General features: G+C 44.8%; 1 protein-coding gene across 1 annotated transcript in view; it reads right to left on the reverse strand.

Annotated features, from left to right (window-relative positions):
- The window catches only part of LOC141362753 (butyrophilin-like protein 2), a 37,634-nt gene that overhangs the window by 8,838 nt on the left and 13,726 nt on the right, over positions 1-15,070 (reverse strand). The window lies entirely within an intron of this gene.

Below are 15,070 nucleotides of genomic sequence, written 5' to 3' on the forward strand. Positions count from 1 at the left end.
CACTACGATGTCACCTGGAGAGCTCACTCTACAAGTGTGGCATCACCTTGAACATTAGCTTGTGGTTCCATGCTCACAGACATTTGTAGAGCTGCTGGCTTTGTGACACCTAACACATTCACCAGGATTTACAGTGTTTGTGTCGAGTCTGTATCCTCTAAGGTTACAGCTCCGTTTTGGTGCTACATGCAGGGCCGCATTAATGCATGGGCTTACCTGGGCTTAAGCCCAGGGCCTCGGGCTGGGAGGGGCTCCGAAATGCCGGAAAAAAATAACAAACGCATTTTATAAAAAGTTGATAGTCCCTTTAAAATTATGCTTAATCGCTTGGCTTTAAATGTCCGTGTGTGAATGCAGTTCCTGCGCAAGAAAATCTCTCATTTAGTGTAGGCTACCCTGCAATCAGGGTTCTAAATTAACACCCGCCAACCCGCCAAATGCGGGTTAAAATTAATTTTGTCGGGTGTTAATAAAAACTTACTAGCCAGTTTGGCCGGTGATGCATGAGGCATTGATTGCATGCAAGATACATAAAACTTCGTTCTCGGTCATTTATCCCTCTGGCAGTACTTCCTACATTTCCCATGAATACGCCAATTGGCTGCGCACAGTTTGCAGCAAAACCAGCGTGAGAAACCATGGAAACGAACTGACCTTGTCCACCAGAAAACTAAAGGAAGAAGGAGAACAAACAGGCAGAGCAGGGAGGATAGACTAAAAGACAGCGGTGTCGCCACACCCCTTTACTGAGGCATGTGATCCAGTGTAAATCTTTTGTGCCCAGGTGTAAATCTCAAGTTTAAATTTTAGCAGTTAACTAGTGTATTCCTTAACAAAGAGAATAGCGGCAAAAACGGATCTATATGCAATGTAGTTACTCAATTTACGCTTGTAAAAGCGACAAAGCAGTCGCACTGACGCGTGCACGCATGTATCCATGTCCACGCGCGTCTTTGCGTTCCTCCGCACGTGCAACTGCATCCAAAAGGGGACGGCACACGAGTATGAAAACATGACGAGAAGTAAGTTTCTAAATAATAATCTTATTTTGACTTGATCGTTATTGACTTCTGTAGATGGACATCAGAAATGTTTTGTGCAAAGCAGGGAAAGAGAAGCAGAAAGGAGAGATGATGAGTTTAAGGGAGGTAAGACAAACTACATCCTCACCCTGTCAGGTCTCAAACATTAAGGGAAAAATCTCAGGAAAACCTCTTATCAAGTCTATAGATGTAATGATGAGTCCTCAGACATGGGATCCATTTGCAGCTTTTATTAAGATAACCGACACAACAGTAAGTGGACGATAGCACACAGAATGCAAGGGGAAAATCAGAAGAGTAAACAGGAACAGGCAATGGTCGAGACAGGCAGATAACAATCGTGAGATCAATAGACAGGCAAAGTTCAAGGGCAAGGCGGCAAACAATCCAAAACGATAATAACAGTCCAAAGTCAAAACACAGATCCGTAATAATAATTCAGGAAACGCTCAGAAATGATCACCGTGGCAAATCAAGACTTCGCATCAGGATGCGTTTGGTGAGAGCTTAAATAGAGTCTATGAATGAGTTTCAGGTGGCAGTGTAATCAGACCCAGGTACATGGCCCTATGGGAAATGTAGTTTATAACAGACATGACTAGAATTCAGGTGATGGCTCCCTCTGTCGGCCGGGAGGATGCGGAGAAGCGGCTTCATTTGTAACAGAGCCCCCTCCCTGCGAGCGGCTCCTGACGCGAGGAGGCCCTCGACGCCGGGGTCTACCGCGTGGTCGAGGGGCTGGTTTCTCCGGATGCAGTCTGTGGAACTCCTCAGTGAGTGTGGGGTCAAGGATATCCTCCACGTTGACCCAAGATCGTTCCTCCGGACCATACCCCTCCCAATCTACCAAGTACTGTAAGGTACCTCCCCAGCGTCTGGAGTCGAGTAACTCATGCACCAGGTAAGCCTCCTCGCCGCCGATGAGTAATGGTTGGGGGTTCTGCGTCTCAGTAGTTCTCTCCGACACTCCTCCCGGACCAGCAGCGGGTTTAAGCAAGGACAGTTGCCAAAAGGTAGGAGAAATTCGATAATTAGTGGGTAAATCTAGACGGAATGACACTGGAGTAATTTGTTTGAGAATTTTGAAAGGACCCACGTACCTGGGACTGAGTTTTCTGCAGGGGAGTCGTAGACGGATGTCCCTGGTGGATAACCAAACCCACTGTCCTGGAGTATATGCTGGATTGGGACGGCGATGACGGTTGGCTTTTTGCTCTTGCCTGCGAACAGCACGTAGTAGGTGAACATGAGCTCTCTCCCATACCTCCTCGCTGCGTTGACACCATTCATTCACTGATGGGACATCAGATGGTTCCTCCGACCAGGGAAACATGGGTGGTTGATAGGCCAAAATGCATTTGAATGGGGTTAGACCGGTAGCAGGTTTCTGGAGGGAGTTTTGTGCGTATTCGGTCCCTAATAAGTATTTGCTCCAGTCAGATTGGTTGTATTGACAGTAAGACCTGAGGAAACGGGTGAGTTCTTGGTTTAGGCGTTCGGTCTGACCATTGGATTGGGGGTGATATCCTGAAGTGAGGCTAATGTTAACATTCAGTTGTTTGAAGAAAGGTGGCCGGAACTAGGGTCAGAGTGAACATGCTGGAGTAGTCTCTCTCTCAAGGTTTCAGGCACAAATGTTTGATTGGGAGGGCATTCGGGGGGTAGCTGGTTTTGGCTGTTGATTTGATTAATCTCCGTTATTATATCCCACTGAACCGGTGCGACTAGAAGAGCTTCAGGTATGATTCCTTCTGCCTGGTCGGATTTTAATGATTCCTCAGTTTGGCGTGAAAGTGCGTCAGCCTTGGTATTTTTAGATCCGGGTCGGTAAGTGATGACAAAGTTAAATCGAGTAAAGAACAGTGCCCACCTGGCTTGTCGAGGGTTGAGGCGTTTCGCTGAACGCATGTACTCTAAATTCTTGTGATCTGTAATGACAGTAAATGGATGTTTAGCCCCTTCCAACCAATGTCTCCATTCTTCCAGTGCTGATTTCATGGCCAGTAGTTCACGATTTCCCACATCATAATTCTTCTCTGCTGATGACAATTTTCTAGAAAAGAACGCAGAGGGAAACATTTTAGCTGGAGATCCGTGTCGTTGAGAGAGGATTGCTCCTATACCGGTATTCGAAGCATCTACTTCTATGATAAAAGGAAGTTCTGGGTCTGGATGATGCAATATAGCAGCAGAGGTAAATCGTGTTTTCAGTTCGTCAAAAGCTAGCTGAGCCTCATGAGACCAAGGGAGATGTGAAGTCGAACGTTTAGTCATGGCAGTTAAAGGTGCCGCCACCGTGCTGAAGTTTCTAATAAATCTTCTATAGAAATTGGCAAACCCCAGAAATCGTTGTAACTCTTTGAGTGTGCGTGGTCGGGGCCAATCCAACACTGCTTTCACTTTCGCTTCATCCATAGCGACTCCTTCGTGACTGATGATATATCCTAGGAATGATGTAGATGTCTGATGTAACTCGCATTTCTCAGCTTTGGCATATAGTTGATATTGAATGAGACGTTTGAGTACGGATCTTACATGTTGGATATGTTCTTCGTATGAGTTGGAGTAGATTAGAATATCGTCGATATACACTATCACCCACCTGTCGAGCATATCTCGGAAGACATCATTGATGAATGATTGGAACACGGACGGACTGTTTGATAGCACGAAGGGCATGACCAAATATTCATAGTGACCAGTAGACATTGAGAAAGCGGTTTTCCATTCGTAACCCTCCTTGATGCGTATTAAGTTGTAGGCGCTCCGGAGGTCGAGCTTGGTGAAGTACTTTGCCTGTCGAAGTTGTTCTAACGCTGCAGGAACTAGAGGTAAAGGATAACGAAATTTAACAGTGATATCATTTAGTCCACGGTAGTCAATGCAAGGCCTGAGACTGCCATCCTTTTTCTTGACGAAAAAGAAACCGGCTGAAGCAGGAGAAGTAGAGGATCTAATGAAACCCTTTCTCAATTCTTCTTTGATGTAATCTTTCATGGCCTCTGATTCGGGTTGAGACAAGGGAAAAATTCTACCCTTAGGAAGAGTAGCACCTGGTATAAGTTCGATAGCGCAGTCACTGGAGCGATGAGGTGGTAATTGTGTGGCCTTAGTCTTGCTGAAAGCTTCAGAAAAAACAGAATATTCATTAGGTAAACCATCAATTTTTGTGGTGGACTCATTAGTTGACTCGGGGTTCGTTGGCAGAGGGTTTACGGACGTTAAGCAATGTTCTTGGCAGACTACTCCCCACTGAGTGATTTGCCCCTGTTCCCAAGATACTTGTGGATTATGTTTTTGAAGCCAAGGCAATCCCAGAACAATAGAATTATGAGGAGAGGGGATCACGTAGAATTCAATTTCCTCCTTGTGTAGAACTCCAACCTGTATGGTGACAGCCTCAGTGACTTGTGAAATTCTCCCCTCTCCTACAGGACGCCCATCTTGCGCCTCCACTGCCAAGTAAGAAGTACACGGTGTCAGTTTAAAATCATGCTGCTGAGCAAATTGTTGAGAAATAAAGTTTCCGGAAGCTCCGGAGTCTAGTAGTGCAGAAGCAGAGAGAGTTTTACTTGAGGTGGTTATGGTTACAGGTATCTTTATACATGAGTATGAGTTGTTAGATAGAGGCTGATCACTCACCGTTCCAGTGGTAAAAGTAGTTGGTCGTGAGGGGCATGAAACTTTCAGATGTCCAGCCTGTCCGCAGTACATACAGAGATGATTTTGCCTGCGTCGATCTCGTTCTTCGGGAGTCAGACGAGTAAAACCAAGCTGCATTGGTTCAGACGTATCCACTGGGGCACTGGGTGCGGGAAGGACAGAGTGAACAGGGCGATGAGAGCAAATTAAATTATCAATCTGGATAGACAAGTCAATAAACTCACACAATGATTTGCCTTCATCCCGACAGGCTAGCTCGGCTTGCAAGTCCAGATTTTATCCCTTTCTGTAGCACAGCTTTAAAGTATCCTCAACCCAGTTCGTTTGAGCCGCTAGCGTTCGAAACGCCAAAGCATAATCCGCTGCCGTTCGTCTTCCTTGGGTTAAAGCCAGGAGTTGTTCACCCGCACTCTTACCTCCAGCGGGATGTTCAAACACCTCTCAAAATCGCTGAAGAAAATCGTTAAAAGACGGGAACGCTGATCTGTCGTCCCTCCAAACAGCCTTAGCCCATTCCAACGCTCTTCCGGTTAACAGGGAACAAACAAAGGATTTTCAACTGGCATCTGTTGGGTACAAGGCAGGCTGTTGGTTTACAAACAAAGAGCATTGTAGTAGAAATCCCTTACATTTTGTTGTAACTCCATCAAATTTCTCTGGGAAAGCAAGTCGAGGATTCACGCTGCTCTGTGGTGGTTGTATCGGTTCAATGGCAGCGGGCGCGGGTGCTGCTGCTGCCGACGCGGTGGCCCCGGCGGGTGCAAGTTGCAAGTCTTGTAAAGTCTTTACCAAATCCTCCGTTAGAGATGTTAGGCGGTTAAGCTGGTGTTGATGTAAGGCTAGCTGATGGGCTTGTGCGGAGAGTTCGGAGGAAATCTGCATCATAGCTGCTGGATCGCTGTGAGGCGAAGTCTTCTGTAATGATGAGTCCTCAGACATGGGATCCATTTGCAGCTTTTATTAAGATAACCGACACAACAGTAAGTCGGCGATAGCACACAGAATGCAAGGGGCAAATCAGAAGAGTAAACAGGAACAGGCAATGGTCGAGACAGGCAGATAACAATCATGAGATCAATAGACAGGCAGAGTTCAAGGGCAGGCGGCAAACAATCCAAAACGATAATAACAATCCAAAGTCAAAACACAGATTCGTGATAATAATTCAGGAAACGCTCCATCACCGTGGCAAATCAAGACTTCGCATCAGGATGCGTTTGGTGAGAGCTTAAATAGAGTCTATGAATGAGTTTCAGGTGGCAGTGTAATCAGACACAGGTACATGGCCCTATGGGAAATGTAGTTTATAACAGACATGACTAGAATTCAGGTGATGGCTCCCTCTGTCGGCCGGGAGGATGCGGAGAAGCGGCTTCATTTGTAACAATAGAATTGCATTGTTGCTGAGAAAATCAACAGATGTATGTGTTATACTGTTCTGTATTTTCAGATATGAAATTAATATTTAGTTTACTAATATTTAACTCTAGGACACTACATAAACAGTTAGCAGTAACTATGACTGATATTATTTAGTATAGCAGTCATAAAATGACTGGTTTCTTAAAATATTCTTGTAAAAATAAGTTATTAATCATTGCTATCATTGTATAATGTAGAAAATATTTCTCTGCTGTCATTATTACCAAACATTTTATGCCATTTATGCCTCCAAACATGTTAATAATGTTAGGTATGATGAAGATTATACTTAAATATTTTTAAATACATATTTATCTTTTGCAGGACCTGTTGCACTGTAGAATAGTGGGTTAAGCAAAGGACATTGTATAGAAGTGTTGCACACTTCTTGCACACAGCAGGCTTTCAAAAAAAGTCAGCAAAAAATGGAGGGCCTGTGCCCCAGTAAAGCTATATGTCTATCAAAATAAAGTGTTACCCCTTTAATATATAAGGGAACGTGTAAAACATTCATTAAATGATTCCTTTTTTGATAACTAAACCTAATAAATAACAAATGTGATCCTGCCTGTGAAGCCCTGGCTAAGTTCAGCGATCTTATTTCATTTTGAGATTTAGCGTGGCAAGGAAGGCTAAACGACGAAAAATGACATATAATTTGTTACTGTAAATTATAAAAAATAAGCTTTATATACAATGTTAATTTATGACAAACAAAACACTGAAATTAATGATTTTATAGACACTATATGCTTTATTATTTTGCACAGAAATTTGCGCTACTTTCACTTTGATCATTTCTTTATTCACTTGAAACACCTGATGATTCTTACATGTTTCAGGAATCTCTTTTCTATCATTTGAAAGTGAACACCGACCATAAAATTAAATCACAGGGGAGAGAATTGTGCCAGATTCGGTGCAGATATTTTTGGTTTCATCACCGAAAAAAAAAAACGGCTTACCGTTTTTGTTATGAACTCTGTCTGTGTACCCTGTCTTGTACTCTTATTTTGAAGTCATGTCTGTGTCATCCATGTCTGTAGTTCTTTGTAGTTCTTTTGTTCATTGGTCTGTGTGATGATTGTTCCCCAGGTGTGTCTTGTTTTCCCTGATTACTCTGTGTATTTAAGCCTAGTGTTTCCAGTGTCTGATGTCGATCGTTGCTCAATGTTATGGTGTTTTTCCGTGTTCCTGTCTTCTTGGATTACCTGCTATGTTTTTGTTTGTTCATTGTTATTTTTAATAAACCTGACTGCATTTGGATCCGCATCCTGTCTTACCTGGATTTCACCCGTAACAGAACGATCGACCATTAAGGATCCAGCAGCAATTCCTCGCTCCCCTGTGTGTTTTCCCTCGTGCTTCCAAGGTTTCCCTGTGTTTGGTCCGACCCCGCTCACAAGATGACTTCCGCCGTGTCTGAGCCGGTGCACAAGTCACCAGGTTATCCGGTTCATCCAGTGAAAGCCCGGGTCGGCCGCTTGATCTCCAGTATTTTGGATTACTCGCTGATCACTGTCCGAGCGACCAGAATCTCTGGATCGCTCGTTTCCTCGAGTGAATCTTCGCTGAGTGAATCTTTCCCAAGTGAATCTTCCCTGTGTAAATCTCCGAGTGAATCGTCCCCGAGCAGATCCCCGAGTGAATCATCGGCCAGCAGGTGTGTTACATCACATGAGACAGCTACAGAGCTCTTGAAGCTGTTTGTGCCCATAGATTCACTGAAGGCCTCGGAGCTCCCCGAACTTTTTAATCTGTGTGAATCATCAATGTTAGCACTGGCATTGTGCTATGTTTTTTCAGTGTGTGGCTCACCAGTTCAACGGCAGATCAACCAGACTCATGAACACGAGTCCTCTGAGCCGAGTGAATCTCCCGAGTCCTCTGAGCCGAGTGAATCTCCCGAGTCCTCTGAGCCGAGTGAATCTCCCGAGTCCTCTGAGCCGAGTGAATCTCCCGAGTCCTCTGAGCCGAGTGAATCTCCCGAGTCCTCTGAGCCGAGTGAATCTCCCGAGTCCTCTGAGCCGAGTGAATCTCCCGAGTCCTCTGAGCCGAGTGAATCTCCCGAGTCCTCTGAGCCGAGTGAATCTCCCGAGTCCTCTGAGCCGAGTGAATCTCCCGAGTCCTCTGAGCCGAGTGAATCTCCCGAGTCTTCTGAGCCGAGTGAATCTTCTAAGTCCACTGAATCTTCTGAGTTCCCCGAGTCCCCTGAATCTTCTAAGTCCCTTGAATCTTCTGAGTTCCCTAAGTCTTCTGATTCCCCTGAGCCGAGTGAGTCTTCTGATTCCCCTGAGCCGAGTGAGTCTTCTGATTCCCCTGAGCCGAGTGAGTCTTCTGATTCCCCTGAGCCGAGTGAGTCTTCTGATTCCCCTGAGCCGAGTGAGTCTTCTGATTCCCCTGAGCCGAGTGAGTCTTCTGATTCCCCTGAGCCGAGTGAGTCTTCTGATTCCCCTGAGCCGAGTGAGTCTTCTGATTCCCCTGAGCCGAGTGAGTCATCTGAGCCGAGTGAGTCATCTGAGCCGAGTGAGTCATCTGAGCCGAGTGAGTCATCTGAGCCGAGTGAGTCATCTGAGCCGAGTGAGTCATCTGAGCTCCATTGGTCAGCTAGTGTGGTCACCGCGATGCCCCAGAGACTCTTTGTCGTCACCAAGACTATGGCCAGTGCTGAACTCTCTGCATGTCCTAAGAAGACTGTCCCCAAGCTCTTTGCCCTCACTGTCTGGTCTGAGATGTCAATATGTGAACTCACTGCCCTGTCTAACCAGGCCCAGAGGGCCTCTCTCTGTTCTCTTCTACCCAGGTTCATAATACCACCAGCACCACCCTGGTATCCAGTCCCTCTCTGGTCTCCGGCTCCGCCCTGGGTTCCCGCCCTGCCGGCTCCGCCCTGGGTTCCCGCCCTGCCGGCTCCGCCCTGGGTTCCCGCCCTGCCGGCTCCGCCCTGGGTTCCCGCCCTGCCGGCTCCGCCCTGGGTTCCCGCTCTGCCGGCTCCGCCCTGGTTGCCAGTTCTGCCGGCTCCTCCTTGGTCCCTGTCTCCGCCTGCGGCTCCTCCTTGGTCCCTGTCTCCGCCTGCGGCTCCTCCTTGGTCCCTGTCTCCGCCTGCGGCTCCTCCTTGGTCCCTGTCTCCGCCTGCGGCTCCTCCTTGGTCCCTGTCTCCGCCTGCGGCTCCTCCTTGGTCCCTGTCTCCGCCTGCGGCTCCTCCTTGGTCCCTGTCTCCGCCTGCGGCTCCTCCTTGGTCCCTGTCTCCGCCTGCGGCTCCTCCTTGGTCCCTGTCTCCGCCTGCGGCTCCTCCTTGGTCCCTGTCTCCGCCCGCGGCTCCGCCCTGGCTCCAGCCTCCGCCCGCGGCTCCGCCCTGGCTCCAGCCTCCGCCCGCGGCTCCGCCCTGGCTCCAGCCTCCGCCCGCGGCTCCGCCCTGGCTCCAGCCTCCGCCCGCGGCTCCGCCCTGGCTCCAGCCTCCGCCCGCGGCTCCGCCCTGGCTCCAGCCTCCGCCCGCGGCTCCGCCCTGGCTCCAGCCTCCGCCCGCGGCTCCGCCCTGGCTCCAGCCTCCGCCCGCGGCTCCGCCCTGGCTCCAGCCTCCGCCCGCGGCTCCGCCCTGGCTCCAGCCTCCGCCCGCGGCTCCGCCCTGGCTCCAGCCTCCGCCCGCGGCTCCGCCCTGGCTCCAGCCTCCGCCCGCGGCTCCGCCCTGGCTCCAGCCTCCGCCCGCGGCTCCGCCCTGGCTCCAGTCTCTGCCCGCGGCTCCGCCGTGGTCCCTGTATTTGCCTACGGCTCCGCCCTGGCCCTTGGACTTTCATGGCCTTGGCCCACCATCCCTCCCCCGGGTCCACCTCCATGCCACCGCCCTCCTGGACTGTTGTACTTTGGGGTTTTCTGGGGGGCGTCTGGAAGCCGCCCTTTGAGGGGGGGCTATGTTATGAACTCTGTCTGTGTACCCTGTCTTGTACTCTTATTTTGAAGTCATGTCTGTGTCATCCATGTCTGTAGTTCTTTGTAGTTCTTTTGTTCATTGGTCTGTGTGATGATTGTTCCCCAGGTGTGTCTTGTTTTCCCTGATTACTCTGTGTATTTAAGCCTAGTGTTTCCAGTGTCTGATGTCGATCGTTGCTCAATGTTATGGTGTTTTTCCGTGTTCCTGTCTTCTTGGATTACCTGCTATGTTTTTGTTTGTTCATTGTTATTTTTAATAAACCTGACTGCATTTGGATCCGCATCCTGTCTTACCTGGATTTCACCCGTAACAGTTTTTAGCTCAAGATAATCACCCTTTTTAAAATACATTTTAAAACTTATACTTGTCAAAAAAAACTGTTTTTTGATGTTTAGTTTGATGAACACCTAAATATGATCACGCAGAGCAAATAGCACGTTTGACTAAATTGAATGTGACAGCATTCAACAGTGCAACATCGACACAACGGAAACCAATCCAAAACTTAAATTAGATCAGAATTTACTGTTATAATAAATAAATAATAAAAACAGAATGAAGTCAGAATCAAGTAAGTTGCAGAACATGTTTGCAAAATGCCTAAATGCGTAGGGGAATAAAACACAAGCCACAAATAGTTTAATCAGATATCACTGAGTAATCTATACATAAAATAAACACACAAAAAAATATTAAAATAACGAAAGTATAGCCAGAACTACCAGTTTTGTCTTATTAACTGCAGAAACAAAGAGACTTTGCAATGGTTTCTGGATATGGACGTGTAGCCCTCTCCAAGGCCGCGTTATCAGCAGCCCAGGGCCCTGGGTAGGGTTGCATAAGTCGTTCGTAAGTTCTTACTTAAACTGGGACGTAAAGTCCAAACTAGAGGCTTAGTAACTCCTAGCTAGTTTATAACTAACTCTTTACTTAATTCGGTTGCACCACTTGTTCTTAAGGCAGAACGTAGCTAGTAGGTCGTAAGCTCTCCATAAAGTAATGCGTTGTCGCATAGAATGACAATTATTTTCCTTAACCCAATCACAAGCCTTATAATGGGCAAGCAGGAAATAGTCTGAACAGTACGTAATTTCAAACTCATTCTTGTCTCACCTAAACTGAAAGTTGAAAAAAGACGTTAAAGCATATGTTATCGTAGGGCTGCATTTCTGATAAAAATTGCGATTCGCGATTTAAAGTGCGATTCATTAGTATATAATAAAAGAGCTACATCCAGGTTTGTTGTGGTGGTTTTAATAGCACCAAAGAAAGATGCTGTGCAACTGTTTATTTAAAACCTCTTAAACATTAAGTTGTCTGCAGGACACACTCTTCTGCAGACACACTTTTTTTTTTAAATCTAAGAACATTAAAAAAATACAATTTAACAAAAATTTATTGAAAGTTTTATTTAAAATAACATATAGGCCAATGTATTTTGGCTGTCACTACAACAATGCTTCTGACAAGCAAATGTTTAGTTTTTTCTTTTAATCATCAAGACTATACTCATCTGGTTTTACTTTTCAGGCATCTGTAATAAATGTAAATATATTAGTTATTAGAATCTATGATTTAATATAAGCAAAAAATACAAATAAAACACTGCACAGTCCTCACTGTACAATTTTAAATGTGGAGCTGCAGAAGCTTGTTCAGTTAAGAGTAAGGAGTGATTTTAATTTTTGGTGTGTAATAAACATTTCTAACACAGAATGCACCAGGTTACTGTCACTTTAAGACACAAGACAGCTTTAAAACTGCTCTGCTTCAATATACTGATAAACATCCAGCTGTTTATGTTCACTTAGACAAGAAAGAAAACTTAAGCTTAGTGATCACGCGTGTGCTGACTGCTCTCTGTGTGCGCGCTTCATGAACCCTCGTGCCTGTAAATATTCAAAGCGGTGCAGATGTGCGCGTGCAAGAAAGTATAATGTACCTCTTTCGTCTGCTGTGTTCCGGGCTTTAATGAAAGCTGCTTATAGTCTGATGAGGCGCTTGTCATTGTTTGCGATGCATGACGAGAAACGAACGTATATACACCTTTCTTTAAGTCCAAAATTACACAAAAGGGAAATGTTTTCGCGCATTTCTGTCCTCTCATTTGCCGGTTCATGAGTTATAAGGGGTTTAAAAATGACTGAATCCAAAATCTGCCAACTTCATGACATTCCGCGTTGTGCAGTTAATTCCATTTGTATGCATTTCGCGATTCTGTCCGTGTTTTCCGCATCGCAGAAATCATATGGCCGTACACTTTGTTGAGGAGTTGAACTGCTGCTCGCTCATGTTCTCCAAATGGTGTTATCTGACGTGTAGGCTGCACCTCAGTGTTAAACTGCATCAAACGTAAAATGCGCATGAAGCGAACTGTCAAAAACTGCGTACTAGATGATTGTTATATTTGATAGTTTTGAATCGAAATAATCGCAGCTCTTGCGATTCGAAAATCGCATCAATTCACATCGCGATTTCGGTTTAAAAACGATTAATTGTGCAGCCCTATGTTATAATTCACATCGCGATTTCGGTTTAAAAACGATTAATTGTGCAGCCCTATGTTATCGAACTCAAAACATTACACTTTTAATTGAAAATATATATCCCACACATGGAAGAGAAAATAAACAGGAAGAAATTTTAAATCTTATTTTAATTGATGGATACACTGAAAATTAAACAGTTCTTGAAAAGTCGTTGACGAATTTGCGGCTCTTCATAATTAATACGAGCTCATCGATGTTATATAATCTGGATGACATCTTATTCCAAACGTTATTCATGGACAGGGGCTTCCGTAAATATTTAGTTACAACGTATTGTTACGTTTAAACTAAGTTTAATGGTGCAACGCAAAAACATTTAGTAGTGCGTAAGTTGTAACTTAGTGCCCATTTACGTCGTAACTAAGCTACGTTGCCATTTACGCACAGCTGGTGCAACCGGCCCCTGAACACTAGGGGGCCCCCAAGACAATTCTATTTAGAGTTTTTAAAAACATTTTGATTGACGTAATTTTGCGAAAGTGCTACCTAGAGCAGAGGCCCCCACCCACTGGGTCACAAGAATGTTCTGAAAAAAATTGTATAATAGTTACTTAATAGCTTAATGGGATATTTTGTCCTTTAAGAGCCGACTTCAAATAACATCGATCATTTCCACTCTTGTCTCTCGTTTTCTCAGTCTCTCTCTCTCTCTCTCTCTCTCTCTGCCAGCGCATGGGCAATCACATTGCTGTCTTTAGAGTTTGAGTATACAGTACTTCTAAAACACAGAGGTATTATTTATGAATCATTTGCAAATGTACCTCGCAAATCATGTATACGTGAAGAGGTTCAACCTTGTAACATCGCAAATGACTGAAAAGTAATTTCAGAATTATCCAGCGATCGTGACACCATGATCAAAATAAAACTTTATTTATTTTTAAACTCTTTTACTGCAGTAATAATATTTTAACGGGTACACTTTTAAAGTAAGTTTGAAAGGAACCAACATGTGTCAATCATCATTAAAATCATATCGTAAACGGGAGTCTCTGTGCCTCCACGCCCGGCCGCAATTCTTCTGGCATCTCTCCTCATCATCTCCTCCTTCACTTAAACTTGGAGCTCGAACCCGACCTAAGGTCAAGCTGCGTTATACATTTTGCAAAAGAAGATTTTCAGCACTTTTTCAGTTCGTACAGCAACTACAGGAGCATTTGGATTATGAACTTGTTCATTTACTGCTTTTTTCTTCTCCCTGACCAATGACCTATCGCCTAGAAATTAAATCTTAAAGGAATAGTCTACTCATTTTCAATATTAAAATATGTTATTACCTTAACTAAGAATTGTTGATACATCCCTCTATCATCTGTGTGTGTGCACGTAAGCGCTGGAGCGCGCTGCGACGCTACGATAGCATTTAGCTTAGCCCCATTCATTCAATGGTACCATTTAGAGATAAAGTTAGAAGTGACCAAACACATCAACGTTTTTCCTATTTAAGACGAGTAGTTATACGAGCAAGTTTGGTGGTACAAAATAAAACATAGCGCTTTTCTAAGCGGATTTAAAAGAGTAACTATATTGTATGGCGTAATAGCACTTTTGGGAGTACTTCGACTCGGCGCAGTAACACCCTCCCTCTCCCATTATGAGAGGGAGAAGGGGAGCGGACTTTTCAGGCGAGTCGAAGTACTCCCAAAAGTGCTATTACGCCATAAAATATAGTTACTCTTTTAAAGGCGGAGTCCACGATGTTTGAAAAACGCTTTGGAAAATTAGACGGGCCGTCTACCAAAACACACTTATAGCCAATCAAATCAAATAAAATGCCGGGTTGCGTATGTGTGGGGCGGGTCTATCAACAGAAGGTACAGATTCTATTGGGGTAGGGGCGTGTTTGTTTAGGTGATTTCAAATATCAACATTGGCTTTCAAACATCATGGACTCCGCCTTTAAATCCGCTTAGAAAAGCGCTATGTTTTATTTTGTACCACCAAACTTGCTCGTATAACTACTCGTCTTAAATAGGAAAAACGTTGTTGTGTTTGGTCACTTCTAACTCTATCTCAAAATGGTACCATTGAATGAATGGGGCTAAGCTAAATGCTATCGTAGCGTCGCAGCGCGCTCCAGCGCTTACGTGCACACACACAGATGACAGAGGGATGATTCAACAATTCTTAGTTAAGGTAATAACATATTTTAATATTGAAAATGAGTAGACTATTCCTTTAAGAAAGCAGCTCCAGTGTGCTTTTCCCAATGTGTAAATTGCATTATAAGAATTTTTCTCACCATCCTTGTGTCGAATGCTTCGGGAGAAAGGTCATTTTCGAAATTGGGATGTATAAAAATAAACTGAGGTTGTCAAGTGAGTACGACATTTTGCGTCAACTTGATTTTGATGATTTAATTGAGGAATTCTCTTTAAAGAAGAGCACAAAGAAGCACTTTTAGTTGCTTAATAAATGATATTTTCTGTGCTGTTCTGATTGTAAAATTATTACTTGATAATATT

This window comes from Misgurnus anguillicaudatus, unplaced genomic scaffold (genome assembly GCF_027580225.2).
Source record: "Misgurnus anguillicaudatus unplaced genomic scaffold, ASM2758022v2 HiC_scaffold_29, whole genome shotgun sequence".
NCBI lineage: Eukaryota > Metazoa > Chordata > Actinopteri > Cypriniformes > Cobitidae > Misgurnus > Misgurnus anguillicaudatus.